General features: G+C 39.7%; 1 protein-coding gene across 1 annotated transcript in view; it reads right to left on the reverse strand.

Annotated features, from left to right (window-relative positions):
• The window catches only part of LOC122790767 (protein mono-ADP-ribosyltransferase PARP14-like), a 1,159,206-nt gene that overhangs the window by 574,439 nt on the left and 560,073 nt on the right, over window positions 1-24,694 (reverse strand). The gene's annotated exons all lie outside the window — the stretch shown is intronic.

Raw genomic sequence — 24,694 nt, forward strand, 5'->3', positions numbered from 1 at the left:
CATCTTTGGTAATTCTTCCTCTCCCTTTCTTACTCTTCTGGGTAGTTTCTTAACTTTTTAGTAGTGTCATACTTTCTCCCTTGATATCACAATGTTGGATAAGAAAAGTAGTGTTGGTTTCAAACAATGTACAGAATGTGTCTGTAAGTTACCGCTTTCTGATGGCCATGATTTGTGTGTTTATTGTCTGAATGTTTCCCACCTTTCAGTGGACCATCCGTGTGGGATTTGTAGAAATTTCTCAACTAGGACTCTAAATGAAAGGAAGAATAAACTTATTCAAAAAGGCCTCCTTAAAACTCCTTTCTGGGAGGCTATCACTGAATCGGAGGGCTCACCCCCTCCTTCTAAACCCTATAAGAGACATTCTTCTTCCTCCTTGAGGTCGCTCACTTCATCTTCCTCTGGACATCACAAGGAGTCGATTCACAAACCATCTGTGGTCCTTTTGGCCCCAGCCTTGACACTGCCCCAGTTTATTCTCATTCCAGCTATGTCTTCTTCATCACCACTGTCATTGGAGTTCCCGGTGCAGACACTTAAGGCTCTGACAACTTCATTGCAGACTTTTTTGGCACTGCTGACATTGGTGCAGACCCTCTTGGCACTGTCTCTTCAGGTACAGTCTCCTTCGGCACTCCTTGCCGATGCAGTCAACTTCCGAGATACTGCCCTCTGTGGTGCAGATGCCTTCGGCACCAACCTGCTCGGTGTAGTCACTTTCAGCACCATCATTATCTGTGCAGACACCTCCTTCAATGGCACCGTATTCATTTGCCACACCACCCTTCACGGTGCAGACACCCTCGATGCCTATGGTGCCACCTTTGTTGGCACAGATACCCTCAGCACCATTCTCCTCGGTGCAGACACCCTTGGTTCCAAGCTCTGCATCACACGAACTCACAAGAACTAAGTACTGTCCCTCCTTAGATCCTTTTGTGGGAAGTCAGTACAGCCCCTTTTTAAACAGGCCAGAATCCCCATCAGGTCCCTCTATGAGGTTGACCAGAAGCCTCTCAGAACAGGATGTGTTGCAGCTTGTTGATCGGTTGCTTGTGGCCTCTCTCACCCATCTAAAGCTGCACCTCCTCTTGCAGGTGACTGTATTTCTCCACAGACTCCTTCTTACACTCCTCCTTCGACCTCCAGGGATGCATTGAAGCCCCTTCCTCCAACAGCAGCTTTCCTTTGTTCGATACCAACAGTGGACTTCACTTTGGAGCTGGAGTTGTCCTTGTGACCCTCAGTGCACTGGGCACCAGGCTCTTCTCAGGCTAGTGGCTGTGCTATTGGGGCAGGCATTCTTGGTTCAACGCCAATTTTTTCTATGGCACCCTCCAGGAATCCTCCTCCCCTCATGCTCCACAGTCCTCTTGAGACTCCTGGTTTGGGGGTCAGCTTGTTGGAGCAGGATGTGACCCCGGTTCCAAGGTTGTCATACTCGGTTCTGGGCTCCCATCCCTCTTCAGGTGGTCCGGACTTCCAGGCCATGGAAAGGGCACTTGCCTCTGCTGGCAAAACATCCCTGTCAGAGTCCTTTCCCCCCTCTGAGCTGCAACTGTCACAAGCCACAACTACCAGACCCCGGGCACAAGGGCCTCAGGTTTCTCCCCCTCAGGAGATCCCTTCCTTGCATTCTTCCCCAGAGCTCCCCACTGAGGAAGTCCCTTGCAAGGCTTCATGCAAGAGAAAGCACATGGACTCCACTGAGGATTCTCTAACCAAAGATACGGACTTGGATGACAGGGAAGGGTCCCCAAGGTCACCCTCTGATGAGGTGTCCTTTGGTGACATTCTCGAGATCCTAAGACAGTGGGGCAACTGAAAGTCCTCCAACCCTTCCTTAGAGGAATCCATTTTCCTGCAGGCCTTTCATGCCTGGCCCACTACCTCCTGGGTTACCCCACCGGCCAATGAGCTTGTCCTGCTCATCATCCAGCATACATGAAAGGATCTTGACACTTTGGAAGCTATACCTCTGAGGCCTAATAAAATTTTATCTCCAGCTGCTGAACATCCTCATTGGTCCAAAGGTCTTCCAGTAGATGCCATGGTGGTGGCGGCTGCAACCAAAACTTGGCAGAAGAGAGCCAGACTGCCCATCCACCCAACAAGGAGTTTCAGGCAATAGACAGACTCAAGAAGCATGTGTTTGCTTCATCGACCTTCGCTGTAAGGTCCTTGAACTACTTGACACACTTTACGAGACTCCAGAAAGACCTTATCAACCAACTCTCTGAAACCTTGGCAGGAGCTGTTTCTGATGAGGTGCGCGACAATGTAGCCTCTCAGATAGTGACCCTGGAATTGATATCCAATTCTTCCATGCGCCTCATTTCACATGCAATGGAAGGAGTGGCTAGAGCAGCAGGCACAGGCATAGTCTCAAGATGTCATGCCTGGATGCACCTTTGCAACTTTGCAGACTCCTTTAAGGCTTCCTTTATGAATGTACCCATTGAGGTCACTTCATTGTTTGGTGTAAAGGTTAAGGATACGCTAGCAAGGTGTGAATGAGATGGTAAGACCATGTCTGCCAGTGGTGTCTGACAGTCTACCCCTCAATGATTCTACTCCAGAAATCAGAGGAGCAGGAAGATGTGGCACAGAAAATCACAGGACTCTTTCCATGATGCATGTGCTGAGTTCTCCCCTAAGGGCAGAGGGAAAACTCTAATGGAAGACACCCCTTTTGGGGCAGGGGAGGTCTGCAAAACCAGGCTTCTAGAGATTCTTTCTCTCGGCAACCCTACTAGCGCTCCTGAAGCATTTCCCCACTGCTCACCTCTGGAAGTGGTCGGGAGTCATTTTTCCTTGTACCCCACTGCCTGGCGAACCATAACCACTGATTCTTGGGTACAACAGATAATATCCAGAGGCTACCGCATTCCATTCCATCTCCATCCCACTTCACCCAGAAATTTACCCGATGTCCCACCCAGTCAAAGGGGAAGCAGCAGCACACGAAATCCAAAAGCTGCTACAAAAAAGAGTCATCCAAGTTGTCCCCCCAGACCAGATAGGATGCAGTTTTTACTCAAGATTCTTTTTTGTGCCAAAAAAGACAGGGGACTGGAGACCAATTCTGGATCTCAGCACACTAAACAAATTTGTAAAAACAGAGAAATTCTGGATGGTCATGGTTTAGTCTATCCTTCATCTTTTGGAAGAAAATGATTGGATTTGCTCTATAGATCTTCAAGATGCATATTACCATATAAAAGTGGACAAACGCTCAAGAAGATACCTCCGCTTCTGCATATGAGCCAGTCACTACCAATTTCGAGCACTGCCCTTCTGTCTCTCTATAGCCCCCAGTGTGTTCACCAAATGCATGGCAGTGGTTATCACTCACCTGCGACTTCAAGGATTCCAGGCATTTCCATACCTAGACGACTGGCTCCTTATCGCTCCCACCAAGTGTCTACTGGAGGACACCCTGGATTACAATCTTCTCACAGCTCAGCACCTGGGAATCACTATAAACTGGGAGAAGTCCAACATGACCCTGCCACAATCTTTAGAATTCATCGGAGTTCTGTTGGACACAAGGAATTGCACAGCATCTCTTCCGGATCACAGACTTCAAAGAATAAGACAACAGGTTCAGCCGCTAATCTGTCACCACAAATCTTCTGCTTGGTCAGTACTCCAACTCTTGAGGTCGATGGCAGCCTCGATCACCATTGTTCCTCTAGCCAGGTTCCACATGAGACTTCTTCAGTGGCTACTTCTCACTCAGTGGTACCCTCTACAACATCCTTTGTCTTTTCAGATAAGTGTAACTCAGAGATGCAAGCAAGCTTTGCTCTGGTGGATGTCTCAAAATCCCCAACAATGGTCTCACCCCTTCAGCCTCCATCAGCTAAAAACCATGGTGACCACGGATGCCTCCCTGATGGGGTTGGGGGGCTATGTCAGAAAAATTCGGTCCAAGGCACCTGGTCAAAGACAGAGCATCATTTGCATATCAATGTCCTGGAACTGAAGGCGGTGCTATTGGCATTGCAAGCATTTCACTTGATCCTTCCATCAGGGACTATTGCAATCCAATCAGACAACATGTCAGTAGTCTGGTACCATCAACAAGTAAGGGGGCACCAGATCTTACCCATTATGCTGAGAGGCCTTGAGAATATGGCAATGGGCGATAGCTTCCAACCCCTTTCTAATTGCAACGCACATTCCCGAGAGCTCCAACGTGATAGCATACAAATTGAACAGGTGCATTCTACAACCTCACGAGTGGTCCCTCAATCCTGTGATAGCGGCAAAAATTTTCAACCACTAGAGCCAGCCTTGCTGTGATCTATTCGCCTCCCCAATCTACTACAAGTGCAGCAACTACTTTGCCCTGATTCCTCCCTTGGGGACAGTTACCGAGAGATGCTCTAGTCCATGCTTGGCCCTTGGGTATGCTTTATGCTTACCCTCCTCTACCCCTCATTTCCCAATTTTTGAAGAAAGCACAGCAGTTAAAGAGCAAAGTAATCCTCATTGCTCCACATTGGCGTCGACAAGTTTGGTTCCCCTTCCACTGGCCTCACCTGCTAGATTGACCAAGGATTCTCAATCCAACTCCAACTTTGATCTCCTATCCACACTGTCTGAAACACCCCAATCTAACAAACCTGAAGCTGACAGCTTGGTTTCTCTACTTCCAATCTAACAAACCTGAAGCTGACAGCTTGGTTTCTCTACTTCCAGTGATTGCCAGGCAGGATAACCTCTCCTCCCTGGTGCACAATATTCTTATTGCATCTCATAAATCATCCACCAGGCTAATCTATCTCAGCAAATGGAAAAGATTTACATTATGGGCAGTGAACAAACAATTGGACCCCTTGTCAGCTCCAGTTTCGGTGGTATTAGATTATTTATCTGATCTCTTTCAATCTGGGGTATCAGTCTCTACTGTTCATGTTCATTTAGCTGCCATTTCTAATTTCCACATTGGATTCCAGGACTCTTCACTCATGTCCCACAGACTCTGTAAGACTTTCTTAAAGGGCGTTTTTCACCTAAAACCTCCCTTTAGAGAACCAGGACAACCTTGGGACTTAGATTTGGTTCTGCAAGCCCTAACAGCACTCCCCTTTGAACCTGCATCTTCATGTGATTTAAAGTACCTCTTTTGGAAAACCTTGTTTATGGTTGCTATCACATCGGCCAGACATCTGTCAGAACTTCAAGCCTTATGCATCAAACGTCCCTACCTTATTTTCCATAAGGATAGTCTCACTGAGAACTAATTCCTCCTTTTTACTGAAAGTGGTGTCAGAGCGGTCTATCAACCAGTCTATTGACCTCCCAGTCTTTTTTCCTAATCATTCTAACAAGGGAGAGTATTGCCTGCACTCCCTAGATGTTCACAGGCGAATCCATTTTTAATTGGACAGAACAAAATCTACCCGTAAATCAGACCAATTATTCCTGGCGTTTTCTGGACCAAGACTAAGTCATCCTGTTTCTAAAGTTACATTAGCATCATGGTTGAGAAACTGCATTACCTTCATCTACAACAAGAACAGCATCACCTGACAAAGTGAAAGCCCATTCTACAAAGTCAATGGCAACTTCAGCAGCTTTCCATGCTAGGGCTTCCCTCAATGACATTTGCTCAGCTGCAACTTGAGCCAACCCCCATACCTTTATTCTTCATTACAAATTGGATTTGGCCTCCAGAGGAAGAGCTTCTTTTGGTTCCATGGTGCTCAGGAATGTCCTTCCATGAGGGCCGCCCAGGGATATAGGTAGCTGGGGACTCTGTCCCATCAGTAAGGAATGAATGAAGATTAACAACATCAGATAAAGAAGTTATGTCTTACCATAATGTTCCATCTGTGTTGTTGATCTTCGTTCATTCATTACTTCCCACCCTCCGTCTGCTTCCGGAGGTTCCTGGTGGATTTCATATGGTCCTTCTTCCATTCTTGTAGGTCTGTTATGACCAGAGGTAGCCTCTACTTTTGTCTATCAACATGCAAACTCAGTCTGAGGTAAGAGGGAGCAGAACATTGTGGGTAGGATCTTGGCTCGAAAGTTTTTGGCTGACATGAGCTTGGTATAAGGCCGGCTGTGTTCCAAAGATGGAACTGATAACCTATCAGTAATGAATAAATGAAGATCAACAAGGCAGATGGAATGTTATGGTAAGATATAACTTTTTTTTCACAAAGGTCAATAATCATAAGATTTTTCTCAAGTCAAAATACGGATTTAGTCTTAAAAGCAGCTTGGACTAAATATCCAGTTAAAATGAAAGAAAATGCTATAAGATTTGACAATGACTATTCAACATTAGTGATGTCAAAGAGAAAAGCCACTTGTTAAAAGTTTAATGAAAAACAATATTAAAGCACAAATCTTGTTTCCAGCAAAAATAAGGATTCACCTTCAGAAGGAAAGAAGATTTTTAACATCTTGGAAGATGCAATAGACTTTATACAGAAAAATAAAATCCTAGAAAAAAAAAAAACAGAAGAAATAACTGCAATCTATCAACTTCTTTGAAAATAAATGCAACATGAGATGGTTGGTTAATAAAAGACAAAAACAGTAAAAAAAAGAAGGACAAATAAAATCAATGTATTTTGTGGTTAGGAATTCTTATTAATTTAATTAAATGCTTAAATACTTATGAATAGGTGCTGAATATTACTTTTTTACAAGGTAAATCATTTACTTCTTTCTTTCCCTACTTCAAATAGTTACTAGTTGTCTTTTTTAAAATGCTGGAGTTTGATTCTTTTAACAATATTTGAAATTAAAGTCACTTATTTTCATTTAGAGTTTTAAAGGTTAAAATATTCATTTTATTACAGTTAGTCATTATTATGATGAAACTTATGTTAGATGGCACACTTTCTGATATCTTGGCATAGCTGAGTACTGTTCTATTAAATATCGTACAAGGTGCAACAAATGACACTAAAGAGGCATGTTAAATTACATTCTGGGTTCTTATAGTTGTCCAGTAGTAGGCTACTGATAATATACTTGACATGCAATATAACCCAGGAAAGACATAATGTGTTTTAAACAAAGTATAAAAATATAACTTTTTACATATAAGTTATTATTGGAATGACATCAAATAACTGAAGTGATATTCACACTTTTATAAGTTAAACTTGGATCACACTTAACTGTCCTTCTTTTAATGCAAGTTTATATGCTATGTCTCCTTTAAAAAATGGCAGTCTGGTTTATATTAAACACCTCATACAAATAATGCTCACTGAATCATTAAATGTAATTTTTCTAAATACAATAGATTTTTTGTGATTAAAATACTTTGAAATGTTTTTGTTGCTTTTTTTAGTGGTTTGGAGGGTGTTGAGGGACTGATGTGTAGTATGGAGGTGGCTTGGATGCTCGTGAATGTTTTTGTGTGAAATACAGCTGATAAACTGTTCATTTTTAAGCCCTTGTCATGAAAACCAGCTTGAAACAATTTAGACTCATGAGTATTTTGTGATACTGCGGGGATTCTGAAAATTCTAAGAACTGTCCAGGTTACTTCTCCCTGTCTAAAAGTAAATAATCATAATATTTTTAATCATATGTAAAGATATCAAAGAACAGAAGTTAGATAATAAGCAAAATACAGTGACTTGCATTCTAAACCACTGTCAGTTATTAAATAGTTCTGAATGCTTGCTACTGATAGTATACTTGACATGCAACAGCACCCAGGAAAGTCATGGTATGTTATAAACAAAGTATAAAAAATATAGTTTCTTACATATATAAAAGGTATTATTGGAATGTTATCAAACAATTAGAGTAACATTCACACTTTTACAAGTTAAACCTGGATCACACATAACTGTCATTATTTTAATGTAAGTTTATATGCTATGTCTCCTTTAACAAATGACTGTCTGCTATATCTTGTACAAATAGTGCTTACTGCATCATTGAATGATTACTCAACCTTTTCATGTATATGTTTGTCTCTGTAAGTCTTCTCTTGCATTAAGGCCGTAAGTTTTCAAACCCCAGTCCTAACCTCATAAGACTGGCTCGACCTACAGCTTGATACTGACGAATCCTTGGTTCTAATTTTGTCTTTACCTTGGAAGAATGATTAATGTTTATTAAAATGGCAATTCTCTCTAAAATAGTGTTTGTCTTACAATCTTTAGTACTATCTCCGCCAAAAAAATTGATGAAGAAGATTAATAATTTTCTACTTAAATTTTTGTTTTTGGCATCCTAATAAACCTAGAGTTTCTCTTGACTGGCACTGAAAATATTGGGATAATGGTGGAATAGGATTCCCTGATATTCAATTGTATACTACTTCAACAATTGTAACAGTTGCAGCATCGTGGTTAAATTCATCTTACCGTTCAAAATGCAAACAGATACATCAAGAAATAGCATTAGTAAATGATAAATATTTTGCAATCAGTCATGCACAAATAGTCCCTAATTTATTTATTTATTTGAAATTTGTTAACTGGGTTAGTCTAACTGGGCAGGATGCCCTTTTTCAGCCGAGCAGAGACCTGAGGAGAAAAGCTCCATTACAAAAGTTAGCAATACAGTGAATAATACAAAAAATAATGGAAAGTGTGTTTAGTCATTATACGTAGCTACAAACAAGTAAATCAGACAAAGTATAAGACATACAAGTAAATCATATGAATGCTTTACACTAATTATGAATGTCATGGATTTAAGACAATTTATGGCATAAGGAAGTCAGCAAGACAGCCCTAACATTGTTAAGCAATAAGAGGACCCAGAATCTTGAGGAGTAGCTGAGAGAGGAGACTGATTAGAGGGCAATTAGTGGTGAAGGAAGTAAGATCAGAAGCTTAAGTAACTACACAGTTAAGGTACAAAAATGATGGGGCTTTAGCAGTTAAGGGAGAAGCAAAGGGGATTAGTTTTATCTGATTATTTCCCTTTTCTCAAATTCCCTATTTAAATAACATAATTTAATCTTTCCAAAAGTTCACATATTCTAACCATTGTGTTAAAGACTTAATATTTTCTGTTTCCAATTGCATATATGAATGACTGCTTAGAAACTCATAACTTCAATAAAATGCTAGAATTGAAACAACTTAAATTAATTTATCAACATCAGTTCTTAAATGGCACTGATATATGCTGAAAATTTAATGTCCAAATACAATCAAGATTCTGAGAAATGATGAATTTTACAAATATTTAGAGACATTGTGAACACAGAGCTTAATAAGATATTTAACCTAGATAAGAAATTGTTCCCCAAGTTATTGGAATTCTTATTAAATATCAATAATAATGCAATGACAAAAAAATCATATTTGTCACAAATTTGTAAAATTCTTAAATTAGAGTTCACATATTTAGACAATTCCTAATGGAACTACACTCAAAAATTAATAATGAAGACGTCTCTGAAGAATACAAGAAAATAACATTAAAATGTACAGATAAAACTATATCTTCATTATATTGGAACATTTCACTTGGAGATTCTTACACAGAGCTTATGTCACTCCTAACAAAATTACAATTATGTATAAAACAAATAGAATCAAATGTTGGAGATGTAATTCTGAAATAATACTGACTGAATGGACATGGTATATGAATGTGAAGTCATCTCTCCTTTTTGGAAATAAATTAGTAACTTCATTCAAGCTCTGTGTTCAGACAGATATAATATTTCTACATCTTTAGTTGTATTTAATGCTCTGATTCCTGAGATAATTCCAAACCCCCAAGTGCCAATTCTTTAGTTTATTCTTGCTATAGTCAGAAAAGTAATTTATAAAAATTGGACAAGTAAAGTTACCCCTTCTAGTGATGAATGTATTAGTTTGGCAAAATGGTTTGTAGTAGTGAGTTGCATACTATAAAGATGACAACTTCTAGTATTACACATTCATATAAATATTGGCTTAAACTTAAAGACTTGCTTGATAAATATTAATTGTTGATTTGTAAAATGTTGATGTATTGATCAACTGTGGATCTACATAAATCATTATTTGTTTTATAATTGATTTGTTTATTTATTGCTTTAAAACCAAATAAAAAGAATTATAAAAAAAGTATACAATGAAACACAAACAGTGTCTTATATTTATTAATTTTATCTTTGGCCTGATGTTAAAAGAATAAGCAATGGCAGTGAAATCCATTTAAGTTATTAATTAGAATAAAAGTGAGAGTAGAACAAATCCCAAAAGTCTCCGTGCTGGAACAAGGCAAATACAGGCAACTCACACAAGTCTCTCCAAGCTTCTTCCACAAGTCTTTATTAAACAGATGTAACCACTTTCACAATGTAAAACATTGCTTCTTCAGACACAAATTGTAGCAGCTAAACTATCATCTATATACAAAACTAAAACACATTCAGCCAGTAGCAGTTCATGGAGATACACCCCCTCTCATTAAATACCTTGACAACAAATTAAAAAACATTGAAGGGTAAGATTTAAAGAGAAATCTAACAGAAAACACAAAAAATTAATGATCTCATTCATTCGCTTAAGTTTTCTGGACTTCAAGACAGGTTTAAATGAAACCGAGTCATTGAGGCCATATCCACGATGTGCCCTCAACCTCAATATCCATTGAAATTCAGCATTCTCTGTCTTATTTACCAAATCACCCCTTCTCTTACGTTCTTCCTGCACATGCAAAACCTGAAACAAGAACATATGGTCATCCCCTGTCTGCAATGTATGTTTCGCTAGTGCATTCTAATCAAAACCCTTCCAGGTGCAGTAGAGGTGATCCATAATACATTCCCTTAGCCAACAATTTGTTTTACCCATATAAAACTTCAAACATACTTGGGAATGGGCTACATAAATCATGTTCTTAGTATTGCAATCAGCAGTAACCCTTAACTGCCATAGGTGACCAGTCCCTTGGTGCTTAAAGTACTAGGACTCATCCACATACTCACATAATGCACACCCATTACAATTCTTAATACCTAATAACCTTTCTTTAGTCATCTTGGGAATGTACAGATAGCACATTTCCTTCAACGTCTTCTTATTTCTGCATGTAAACCTGGGTATGGACCCTACCAGCCCACTAATCCTCTCATGCACTTGCAGGATGCTCCAGATTTCCTTATAATATCCCTCACTTTCCCAATGTCCTTAGTGTATGACAGAACCATAGACATATTGCCCCTCTGTTGCTGTCTATCCATCTTAAAACTCCTTTCCCCTGAAGAATAGGGTCTGGCCCTAGTATTCCGCTCCCTAACTGTTTGTTCATAAGCTTTATCCACTTCAGTTTGGGTATAATCCCTCCCTCTAAAATCGTCTTTCAAATGTCCTAGGATATGTTCAAAGTCCTGGGTTTCATAGAACAAATGTGATACCCTCATGACCTGACCCTTCACAATATTGGGGAAAATGTGCTGGGGGTTCATACTGTCTCTGTGCAGAAATGCTGGATGATAACAATCCTTCCTGTGCACTTTAGTCAACAAACCACCATCCTGATCTCTCTAAACCTCTACATCTAGAAACTCCATTTTTGTACTAGAATGTTTCAAAGTAAACTTTAAGAAACCACTACTGTTATTCAATTTCTTTACAAATTCAGTCAGACTCAATTCATCTCCTCTCCATCCAAGTAAAAGGTCATCGACAAAATGTCGATAAAAATAAATGTTGGCATTCTGCACACTCAGTATATTATGGTGCACCCACTCAGCCATTACCAGATTAGCATACAAGTTGGTACAACTAGTTGCTACAATTTGTGTCTGAAGAAGCAATGTTTTACATTGTGAAAGTGCTTACATCTGTTAAATAAAGACTTGTGGAAGAAGCTCAGAGAGACTTGTGTGAGTTGTCTGTATTTGCCTTATTCCAGCATGGATACTTTTGGGAGTTGTTCTACTTTTGCTGGTTTATCCATGTGGTTTATCACTGGGTAGTGCTTTCTTTATGCATTTTTTGGGCTAATATTACTGGTGAAGATGGCAGAAGGAGTTGTGGCTGGTAAAGAAGGTGAGAACTGTTTGACCAATGCACTAAGCAGAAATGACAGACATCTGAGTTTTATAAACGTGCAACAGAACACTTTGTTACTTGGTGAGTTGCCATTTGTGTGAATGAACAAGACTTAACTACTACAGCTGATTAACGCTCGAGATTTGAAGAGCGGTATTGAGAATGATTTGTATCGCTTCAAGAGGTTACAATGCCAGTGACATCATTTAGAGGCATGTGTTCAGATGAATGTTGTACCCAGGGACCTGTGGGTCATTAACATGTCTACTTATGGGAATACATATCCAGCTTTACTAGTGGATTGGCAACGGATTAACCTGGAAACCAGCTGAGCCAATTTAAAACTGTTGATTGAATTTTTCCAGCCCATACAGACTAAACTGAATGAGAAAATCAATCAGCAACAATGAGATCTTTTCTCCCTGGTGGAGGAGGAGTCAGCAGATTTGTTCCTGGATGAGCTCGTTGATAATGCTTTGGGTTATGAAAAGAGGCTACTTCAGATAAAAAGGAAGAAGTTAGCCAGGGATGTGACAGACTTTGTTAACCACCATGTTTTTACATGGATGAGAACCAGTGAACGACAGGAGATGGGGTGTGAGGATAAGAGGATAGATTTGAATACTACAACCAATACAAACTCCAATCAGCATTTGTCTGAGAGAGTGACGTCACCCATACAGACTGGGTCCACTTATTCCACTCCGATCCCAGAACACCTTCCTTCTACATCGAGTCCACATGTAATGGTGACAGTAGTAGAACCAGTACCTATTGTGAGATGGAAGATTATCCAGCAACCTGGGGAACAGGTTTTTCCTGTTCTTCCATTAGCTTTCCACAGCAACAGGAAGAAGTCATGCAAGCAAGATGTACAGCGTGGAGGGCAGAAGAGGAAGGACTCATGCCCCATGAGCAACATGAGGACTTTGGAGAAAATGTGGGCCTTGATTCAGGTGGACTAGTTTGGAACATATCACAGCATGTCCTAACAAGGGAAGGACTTTCTTTGTTGAACAAAGGTTTGGGTTTCATTCCTTCATCATCTTCTGACATTTCTGAGACATTATTTCAATTCTGTATGCTTGCACGTAATGTATCACTGAAAATGATGTTTGAATGGGTTTACCTTTATAAAGCCGAATCACATTGGTATGAATGCTCATATGAGCGACTCGTAATCACAAAAGTGAAAATGGCGATAGTCCATAATGTTTGAAAACAGCAAATCGAAAAGCAAATTCGCTGTTTTTCGAACATTAATGGCGAACAAAAAAAAAAAAAAAAAGTGTAAAGCACAGAGGCAAACACCCCCCACACCCCCCTAACTAACTCCAAGATCACACTACAGTGGGGAAAGGGACCATTTTCCAAACCTCACTATAGTGCAATCCACCCCACAATGTCAAATGTGCAATGAGCGAATGTCACTGTGCATTCGCTCATTGCACATTCAAACCTTTTTTCGTTCGGCATTTGCAAACTTTGCAAACAGCCTTTTGAACAATTGCTGTTCACCCAAGTGTGAATCGCCTTTCTAAAGGTAAACCATTTGAATGTGCTAATCAAACTGAAGTGATTGCTTTTAAAACAAACAGTGTTTTTATGCCTAATATGCAGCCAGTCGTTGAAGTATTTTTATGTGCATGTGAAACAGATTTGTATTATTTTTTGAGAGAAGGAAATTGTCTATGTGCAATAGTAATTTAAGTTCAGAAGAACGTGAAGCATTGAATTCTTTACAGCATAACATGAATGTGGTCATCTGACCAGCTGACAAGGGGGGGGGGGCTGGTGGTTGTATTCAATGCTGATTATGATTTTGAAAGTACGAGAGTTATGCTACTGGATGAGGAAGTATATAAGGTTGTGGATATGGGAGTCGTTGAATGGATAAAAGGGAATATAATAAGGACTTTGGATGAATGTAAATGTATGGGTATTATCACCAGGGAATTGTTTGAGTTCATTAAAGTGGATGATCCCCTTGTTCCTCAGATGCATGGACTCCCAAAAATCCATAAACATCCCACCCAACCAAAGTTAAGGCCCATAGTAGCTGGGAGTGGATGGCTGACCGAAACGATGTCTATTTACCTGGAGCAAAAGCTCAGGATAGTGCTGGGTAAATGTACAACCATCCTAAGGGACACTGAACATCACCTGAGAGATTTATTTCAAGTGGTATCAGATCCCAATTATGTAGGAATGGATTTTTAGTCACACTAGATGTAGTATCATTGTTTACCTCAATACCAAATCAAGAGGGTATAGATATGGTTAAATCGTACCTGATAAGGTGTGGGCAGATGGGTAGGCAGCAAGTGGATTTGTTATGATTACTTTTGGAGGTAATGTTACAGCACAATTTGCTCTTGTTTGATGGGACTTGTTACTAGCAAAAATCAGATGTTGCGATAGGCACTAGTTGTGCCAGCTCGTACGCTAATCTGGTAATAGCCGAGTGGGAGCATCATAATATACTGAGTGTGCAGAGTGCCAATATTTATTTTTATTGATGTTTTGTCAAGGACCTTTTACTTGGATGGAGAGGGGATGAAATGAGTCTGACTGACTGAATTTGTACAGAAATTGAATAACAGTAGTGGTTTCCTGAAATTTCGGCTGGGGTGCGGGGAGTGCCTTCTGTGTGGAGTCTGCATGCCCTCCCTGCGGTTGGGTGGTGTTTGAAAGACGTATAAATGGGCATGCCTTCATTAAAGGTTGGACTTTGAGCTGGCACCTCGGCATTCATGAAAATCTACTGCCAATCATTAGTAGACCGGAGTTCCGCTGTGGCAACCCCTAACCGGGAAAAGCCTGAAAAGACAAACAACAACAACAACTATGAAACATTCCAGTACAAAAATGGAGTTTCTAGATGTAGAGGTTTTAAAAGATCAGGATGATTGTTTGTTGACTGAAATGCAAAGGAAGGATTGTTATCATCCAGCATTTCTTCACAGAGTCAGTATGCACCCCCAGAACATTTTCCCCAATATTGTGAAGGGTCAGGCCATGAGGATGTCATGTTTGTCCTATGAAACCCAGGAGTTTGAATGTACCCTAGGACATTTGAAAGAAGATTTTAGAGGGAGGGGTTATACCCAAACTGAAGTGGATAGAGCTTATGAACAAACACTCAGGGAGTAAAATACTAGGGCCAGACCCTATTTTTCAGGGGCAAGGAGGTTTACGATGAATAAACAGTGGCAGAGGGGCAATATGTCTATGGTTCTGTCATACACTAAGGACATTGGAAAAGTGGGGGTTATTATAAGAAAAAAACTGGAGCATCCTGCAAGTGGATGGGATTAGTGGGCTGGTAGGGTCCAGACCCAGGTTTACTTACAGAAATAAGATGACGAAGCAAATGTTGTGCTATCTGTACATTCCCAAGACAACTAAAGAAAGGTTATTAGGTACTAGGAAGTGTAATGGATGTGCATTTTTGTGAGTACATGGATGAGTCCCAGTACTTTAAGCACCCAGGGACTTGTCACTTATGGCAGTTGAGAGTTACCGCTGATACTAAGAATATGATTTATGTGGCCCATTGCCAAGTATGTTTTAAGTTTTATGTGGGTAAAACAAATTGTCGGCTAAAGGAACGTATTAGGGATCACCTCTCCTACACCTTTAAAGGTTTTGACTATAGTGCTCTAGCGAAACATACATTGCATACAGGGGATGACCATATGTTCTTCTTTCAGGTTTTGCATGTGCAGGAAAAAAGTAAGAGAGGGGTGATTTGGTAAGTAAGACCGAGAATGCTGAATTACAATGGATATTGAGGTTGGGGGCACATCATGGACATGGCCTCAATGACTCGGTTTCATTGAAACCTGTCTTGAAGTCCAGAAAACTTAAGTGAATGAATAAAATCATTAATTTGTTTTTGTGAAATTTCTCTTTAAATCTTACCCTTCAATGGCTTTTAATTTGTTGTCAAGGTATTTAATAAGAGGGGGTGTATCTCCATGAACTGCTACTGGCTGAATGTGTTTTAGTTTTGTATATGGATGGTAGTTTAGTTGCTACAATTTGTGTCTGAAGAAGCAATGTTTTACCTTGTGAAAGTGCTTACATCTGTTTAATAAAGACTTGTAGAAGAAGCTCGGAGAGACTTTTGTGAGTTGCCTGCATTTGCCTTGTGATTTGTTCTACTTTTGCTGATTTATCCATGTGGTTTATCACTGTGTAGTGCTTTTTCTAAGAATAAAAGTGAGGGTGAGCACATGGGCTAACTGAATGTTTATAGGGAAAGATATAAAATGTTTTGGTGAGAAGGAACACAAATGCCCATGTAATAGTGACTAATGCGTGTATATCCAAGGTATTTGTATTTGTTTACTGGAGACTCTGAGATGGGAGCTTGAAACGGTACCACTTACTGACACTGGTTCTGCTAAACATCTTCAGCATTCATGCAGGGGATGGCAGAGACACACAAAGGAGCATGATTAGAATGAACAGTTGCTTGATGTAAACCGGAATGATGGTTTGGTTTCATAGGATCTCTGCCATAGTCTTGTTCTCTTCATAGGGATCACCTTATCTGAGTACAAGTCTTCTCATAAATGTCACTGAAAATGAAGCAGCATAGGTCTGAGGTCAGTGGCTGAATTTATAGTCATGTCAGACTTCAGGCCATATATTCTAGATGGGTCTATATTAGATAGTCGAAGTTCCTCTGAACACCTAATGGTCAAACCATTAAGTTTGAAGTTACAAAACTTTGACTATACAAAAATAAAAGACAATGTACAGAACAGTAACTTGTTGTAAGTAGGGGGGCAAGCCCCCCTGCACCCCCACACCCCCCGCTACTTAAATATACCAACTCTGAGATTTCACCACATTGAAGTGAATGGAAACCTCCACTTATGGAGATTTCCATTGAAATCCTCGAACTTTTACAAATTTGAATGTATGGTCTCGACCATATGTGGTTCGAACTTGTAAAGGTTCGACTATGTGAATGGAACCCATTCTAGCCACTTGGGTCAAAAGAGATGCTGAGCTGTCAATTCACCACTTAGTGGCTCTGCGGTCTGAATATCTGAGGTGTTGCTTGGACAGGCCACACAAACCCAAATATGTAGGAAAGTATTCTGAAAATGCACAGCAAATACTTCTGTGTGGATTCAGTTCAAATTCCACCATCAGAAGAACATCATCCATATAATTTTGTTCAAGATCTCAGTTAATGAGGTATTAGGAAGGAACTGTATTTGACTGGTGGTCAGCAATTATTAAAGTAATTATTAAAACAATATACTTAGCATATGTTGCAGGACACCATCCTTAAAGGAACCTATGATGTTAAAGAAAAAGAAGTTATGTCTTACCATAATGTTCCATCTGAATTGTTGATCTTCTTCCAGTCATCACTGATGGGTTCGGTTCCAAGCCCTCGGAACCGAGTCAGCCTAATGCCAAGCTCGCGTACACCAAAAACTCTTGAGCTAAGCTGCTACCCACAATGCCCTTCTCCCAGTTACCTCAGATCAAGTTTGCCTGCAACATATAGAGGAAACAGAAAACAGAGGCCATTTCTACGCAGAAACCCTGAAACACCACAAGGACCCAGAAGATCCACCAGGAACCTTTGGAGGGGGTCGGTGGGAGGGTGTGATGACTGGAAGAAGATCAACAACTCAGATGGAATGTTATGGTAAAACATAACTTCTTTATCTGAAGTTGTTAATCTTCTTCCTATTCATCACTGATGGGACTGAGTCCCCAGCTACTTGGAGAACCAGGGTGGCCCCTATGGAAGAACATTATTTGGATTCTCTTTTGAAGCCATGCAGTTGCACCCGCGCAGGAGGTATCTTTTTGCTGTTACACTACGTTCTTCATCCTGCTGGGAGCCTGGTCCTGGTGCAGTCTGTAGTTTTCTACAGCTTCAGCTATTTTGCCTTACATTTTTTGGTTCGCCTTCAGACTGCTTTGAACTATTATGTTCTGTCAACCTGGTGACTTTGGTTTTCTACCCATTATGTTTTACAAGTTGGACTCTTCTTTTCCATTTTTGTATATTTGAACTATTGTGAGTATTCAATATTCTGGATAGACGAGGACGCCATTTTTTGTGTTCGAACTGGTGGCTATACATTGGAGCGTTTACCTACTGCTGGGTTACTATTTTTGTGTTTTTTAACTGTTTGGATTTATTTTCGATTCAAGGTCATGGTCTATATGCCTCAGAATCATTGGAGCAATTGCGTTTATTTCGGAAGGGACGTGGACGCCATTTTTTGTGTCTGAATTGGTGATTATACATCGGAGCGTTTACTTAGTATAGGAACCATCTCCTTCTGGTATTTTTTACTGTTTGGATGGTTTTGAGACTTATGGTCAAAGAATACATGTTTTGAGTCATTGGATTCATACATGAGACATTTGGGTAGATATGGCTTATGGCTATACATTGAGGTATGTACTGGATTATTATTTATATTTCAGCTCACAGATACTGTTTTGTTTTTTGTGAACCAGGACTCTGTGAAACATCACGTTTGACCTTATATGATCTCGGCCAGTCATATTGGGACATTTTGAACTGAATAGGGCTTCAGGATGTTTTTTGGAGAAGTATTTCCAATTGTGTTTGGGGCAATTGCGTTTATTTCGAAAGGGAGATGGGCACCAGTTTTGGTGTCTGAATTGGTGATTATACATCAGAGCGGTTATTTAGTTAAGGAACTATTTCCTTCTGGTAATTTCAACTGTTTGGATGGGTTTGGGACTTATGGTTAAAGAATACATGTTTTGAATCATTGGATTCATTTAGGTAGATATGGTTTATGGTCATACATTGAGGCATGTACTGTGTTATTATCTACATTTCAGCTCACTGATATTTCTGGGTGAGTGGTTTTGTCTTTTGTGAACCGGGACTCTGTGAAACATCACGTTTGGCATTAAACGATCTTTTGTGAACCGGGACTCTGTGAAACATCACATTTGGCATTAAATGATCTCACACAGTCATATTGGGACATTTTGAACTGAATGGGGCTTCAGGACGTTTCTTGAAGAAGTGTTTCCAACTGTTTTTGTTCTGTTTGGACTGTGTATGACTTTGTGGTTTTGATTTCCATTCTGCCTTAGCAGTTATTTATCTAATGTTGTACTTTACACTATTATCTTATCTGTAGGCCTGTATTATATGAGTCCTTTATGGTATCATGTTAGTATTATACTAACAACTTTTATGGTATGACTTCTTACTATATCATATTTTGATGCATACGTATAGAATCATATGGGTCAACTGCTTTCCTATTCACAATATGTGACATATATGAGGACTGTTAACATACTCTAGGGCTAATAGTATGTACTTTAACTGAAAGGCTTATTTTGATTATTTAATGCCTTTAATGAACAGTTTTTGATTCTAGGATTTTCAGAGTTTTGTTGATTTCTACTCAGTGTATTCAGGCTGTGTTCTGTTTCCCGATTGATGAGTTTACATTATAGTGGGTTGCTCCCATGGTGGGTTGTGTGTTTTTCTTTTTTGTATTTGGACTTAGTAGCATAATTCTTGAGGTCACACTTCTTTTGATAGGTATATTACATATATGCCCTTACATGGGGTTTGCATTTGCTTTTTACACCCTCTGTCTCTTCAGGTTTTGGGGCTTGGCATTTATTTGTTAGATTTTCAAATAGTTTATTCTGAACTCACAACTTTTGGAGACGTAGCATACGTACTGACAAGTCTTTTTTTGGCTATTATGGTCTCCTTATATAAATTTCTTTAGGTGGGCCATTGAGGTAGCCGGTGTAGCTATTATTGTTGATTTGGCATCACCCTCATTGTTTTTTGTTTTTTCTGTGAGTGCTAAAAAATTAAAAAAAAAATTTTTATATATAGATCTTCTAAGTTTGTTCTCTGGTCTATCATCAGACTTGGAGGACCTTAGGGTTTTTGGAGTGGGATCCATTTCAGAGGGTTCCAACATGGAAGAGCCGATTGGCTCAGAGACTATATGTAACATTGCTTTTGACAAACTACATAAACATTTGAGGGTATTAAGATCCAATGTCTGGCACTCCAAACTATTTAAGGCATATATTGCCAAGGATATAATGCCATGCAGTTTAAGAGTTAGAATTCAGCCTCTTATTAGTGAAATTGATGATGAACTCACTAATGAATGGGCTGGCATTCAACACCAAGCCAGCATGTTTTTTGTTAAAGCCTTGGCCAAGTTCTATGAACGTGTAATAGACAGAGAGGTTAATATTGTGTTGGGATTAGTCAATGAGGTTAAACCCTTTGAGGGGGAACCTTTTTTAATAAAAATCTTACCAAAGTAGCGTCTGACCTCAATAATTTGGAAGAACAATTGAAATCTAAGAAAATCAAAAAATTTAACAAAGTTCAATCTGACTATCAAGGGAGCAAGCCCTTTACTATCACCAAGCATGTTAAGTTTCAGTCGCAACCAAGTCGTCCTTCCAAAAGGAAAAGACCTAAATCCATACTAAGGAATCGTATCTCTGATACGGGTTCATCTACGGATTAACTTTCGTCCTGTAATGAGAATGACTTACAGACTGTATCAGGATCACCCTCTCCCAAAAGAATTTCTCCTGGTGTCCCTTTAGGCCCAAATACCACCGGGGTGGAAGGAAGCATAAAGCAAATAAACACTATTCAGGGCTTGCTCAAACTAGCAATGCAGAACTAAAGGTTTGGTCTAACCATAATGTTTTAAATCTATCTGACCATATTTTGACACCTACTGAACTGATGGTTCTCAATAAAGGCTTAACATTTGTATCAGGCTTTTTTGTACCAGAAGATACTTTTGCACAATACGTTGTGTCCTTTTGTAGATTGCTTAATTTAAAAATATTTTTTGGAGATAATGACAGTAACTATGCTTATGATAAATTTGTGTATCATAAATCTCAGTTCTCGCCTCCGATGCATCCTGTGGTTTTGCAGTTCCAAAACAATATTCTCAACAATTTCCATTTTCATAGATTTGATTCTATCATAAATCTCAGTTCTCGCCTCCGATGCATCCTGTGGTTCTACAATTCCAAAACAATATTCTCAACGATTTCCATTTTCATAGATTTGATTCTCGTTTGAAACCTAGTAACATCTCCATGAAAGAAAAACATGCTATGCAGGAATTGCAGAACAATCATAACATTGTTATCATTTCAGCTGATAAGGGTGGAGCCGTTGTGGTTTTGAATTGGCTTGCCTATGATGAGGATGCCTAAAGACAACTTTCAGACAAAAAATATTATGCGGAGATGGTTATTAATCCCACTGAGATTTAAGAAAGAGATTGAGGATTTTTTGCTTCAGGCCAGGGATGCAGCCATTATTGATAGTGAAGCTATGCACCAACTTCTGGTTCAGGATCCGATGAACCAATATATATACTTTTTGCCTAAGGTACACAAAGATCCTATCAATCCTCCAGGGAGGCCTATCGTGTCAGGGAAGGGCTCTATTACAGAACCCTTGTCCCTTTATCTTACTAAGCAAATTAAACCTCTGTTATCTCTTATACGCTCACGTTTACGTGACACTACTAACTTTCTACAAATTATCTCTGAGACACAACTTGAACCTGACTAGCGTATGTGTACCCTTGATTTTAGTGCCCTTTATACTAACATTCCCCATTCTGGTGGCCTGGAGACTTTGGCCTACTGGCTAAATGAGTCAGGTTTATATCCAGCTGATTATATTGAATTCTTGCTTGACATGACTGCCCATGTGTTAACAAATAATGTATTTTTTTATCAAGAGACTTGTTACTGGCAGACTAAAGGGACAATGATGGGGTCTTCATTTGCCCCCATCTATGCCGATTTATTCATGGCCTATGTTGAGCAAGATCTCATTTACAACAGCGATAATAATATTTATTTGAATCAACTGGATATTTGGAGACGCTACCTTGACGACTGTTGGTTGGTATCGAGAGGGGGACTTGAGGAATTGTTTGATTTTCTGGCTTATTTGAATAACAACGAATGGGGTCTCCATTTTACTTTACATCAGGATACCAAGACTATAATGTTCTTGGATGTTCTGGTTACCAGATTATCAGACAACACTCTAGGTACAAAGGTGTTCAGGAAACATCCTGAATATAATACTATTCTTCATGCCTCTAGTTTCCATCCACCACATATTGCCAAAAACATACCCAAATCACAATTCATTAGAATGAAAAGGATCTGTTCTGATGAATCTTCATATCAGGAGCAGAGTAAGGACCTTATACACAGATTTAGATGTAGGGGCTACAAAATGGGTAATGTTTTTGATGCCAGTAACAAAGTTAACAAGCTTAAAAGGAATGAGTTATTAACTTATAAGGAGCACGACTATAGTGTTACACAACCAATCAGGTTCACTACCACCTTTGGCAGGAACTCTGAGAATCTTATAGAGAGTGTACATAGGCAGTGGAATATTTTGCAATATGACCATGAAATATCTAACATCATTCCCAAGAGATGCCTTTTCTCCTTTAGGAAAGGTAAGAATCTAAGCAGTTGTTTCAATCATTATAAACATCCACGAGTCTAACTTTCCTGAATCTCTACAAACTACACTTACAGGAGGTATTATAACTGGCTGCTATCCTTGTGGCCATTGTGTTGATTGCAATAAAGTAAGCACAACAAACAATTTTCCAGTAAAAATTCCCCTGTAGTGTATGATATCAGGTTTTTTGCCAATTGTAGCTCGGAATGGGTTATCTATTTGGCAACATGCACATGTGGGGCATTCTATGTAGGACAAACCTCCAAGCTACTCAGATTCAGGATTTCTGAACATATTAGTAATATCAAGAAGGGCAGAGTCCACAATGCTTTGTATAAACATCATGTTATACATCCAACTGCTAAATTTTTATTTACTATTATTGATATAATTATGGGCAAAAAACAAAACAGGTTGGCATTCTTTATTAAATTTGAAAGAAAAGAAATGGATTATTAAGTTAGGTGGTTTGTTTGCACCAGGGCTTAATGAGCAGTTTTAGGCTGAACCAATCATGTACTTTTATTTGAAATATATATGACAGCTTTTGGTTAGAATGTTTCACACTGAAGAAGGCTGTGTGGTATTGACCAGCCGAAACCGGTCTGTTTTTTTTTTGCTGTCCATATTATTAAATGGATTTAATACCAAGGATCCAGTCTGCTGGCTTTTTCTTCTTTTTTATTTGGATTCTCTTTTGAAGCCGTGCAGTTGCACCCGTGCAGGAAGTACCTTTTTGCTGTTACAGAACATTCCTGAGAACCATAGAGCCGAAGGCTGCTCTTCCCCTGGAGACCAAATCCGATTTGTAATGCTTGATGAATGTATGGTTTTAGCCCAAATGGCTGCTGCACAGATGTCATCCATGGAAACCCAGGAGTGAAAGGCAACCGAAGTTGTGATGGCCCTAGTTGAATGAGCTTTCGTTTGAACAGGTTTAGATTCATTCGCTAGGGAGTATGAAAAGGTAATACAATCTCTGAGCCATTTTGATAAAGTAACTTTTGATACAGCACATCCCATTCTTGGACCAGAAAAGGAAATGAAACGTTGGTCTGACTTGTAGAAGGACTTAGTCCTCTCCAGGTAGAAGTGTACTTGTCTATGTACATCCAATAAATGTAGACAGTATTCTCCTTTGTTAGAATAATTTGGAAATAAACACAGGGAGCTCAATGGACTGGTTAACAGAGAAGTCAGATACCACTTTGGGGAGAAGGGATGGGTTAGTATGAAGGGATACTCTGTCCTTATGGAAGATTAGATACGGGCTCTTGATGCATAAGGCTTGTAATTCAGATATCCATCTGGCTGATGTGACTGCTACCAGAAACAATGATTTCCATGACAGGAATTTAAGATCACATGTCGCAGTAGGCTCAAAGGGGGGAAATGAGAGTGACTGTACAACCATAGAGAGATTCCATGTCTCCACAGGTTGCCTGATAGGAGATCTGCTATGGAAAACTCCCCTTGAGAAAGGTCTTGCAAAGGCAGGTGGAGATAAGAGGAATGCCATCTGAGCTGTTACGAAAATTGGAAATAGCTCCTAAATGGACTTGAATAGTAGAAGCTGATGCCCCATTGTCAAACAACTCAGAACGATACTGAAATATAGCAGCTGTAGGAGTTGAAAAAGGATCTAGCATCTGATTATTAGACCAGATAGCAAATCTTTTCCATTTGTCTCTGTAGAGTTTTCTGGTGGATGGTTTATGGGAGGCCAGAATAATATCGTAGACAGGTGAGGAGAGGGTTTCCTGCCTGGTGACTAATGGAAGTGGAGAAACCAAGCTTTCAGCTTGAGAGCAGATATATTTGGGGGAGTCAGCCCTTGTGGGGGAGATATTAGGTCATAATGAGTGTTCAGGATCCAAGGAGGTTGTAACAGGTGAGGCAGAAGGAAGGGAAACCACACTTGTCGAGGCCAGAAGTGGACAATGAGGATTACTTTGCATCTCAACCAGATTGCTTTCCTTATAAACAAGGGTATCAAAGGGGGATAAGCACAGAGGAGACCTGTACGTCAACTGTGAGTCAAAGTATCTCTCAGTGACTCCCTGTCTGGGGGAAAGAGGGCAAAGTAGCTGCTGGGTTTTTTTGTTTGAAGGGGAAGCGAAAAGATCGCAGCAAGGCTGGCCCCAACAGCTGAAGATTT

Source organism: Protopterus annectens, chromosome 16.part0, assembly GCF_019279795.1.
Source record: "Protopterus annectens isolate FY-2018-M chromosome 16.part0, PAN1.0, whole genome shotgun sequence".
In the NCBI taxonomy this organism is placed as follows: Eukaryota; Metazoa; Chordata; order Ceratodontiformes; family Protopteridae; genus Protopterus; species Protopterus annectens.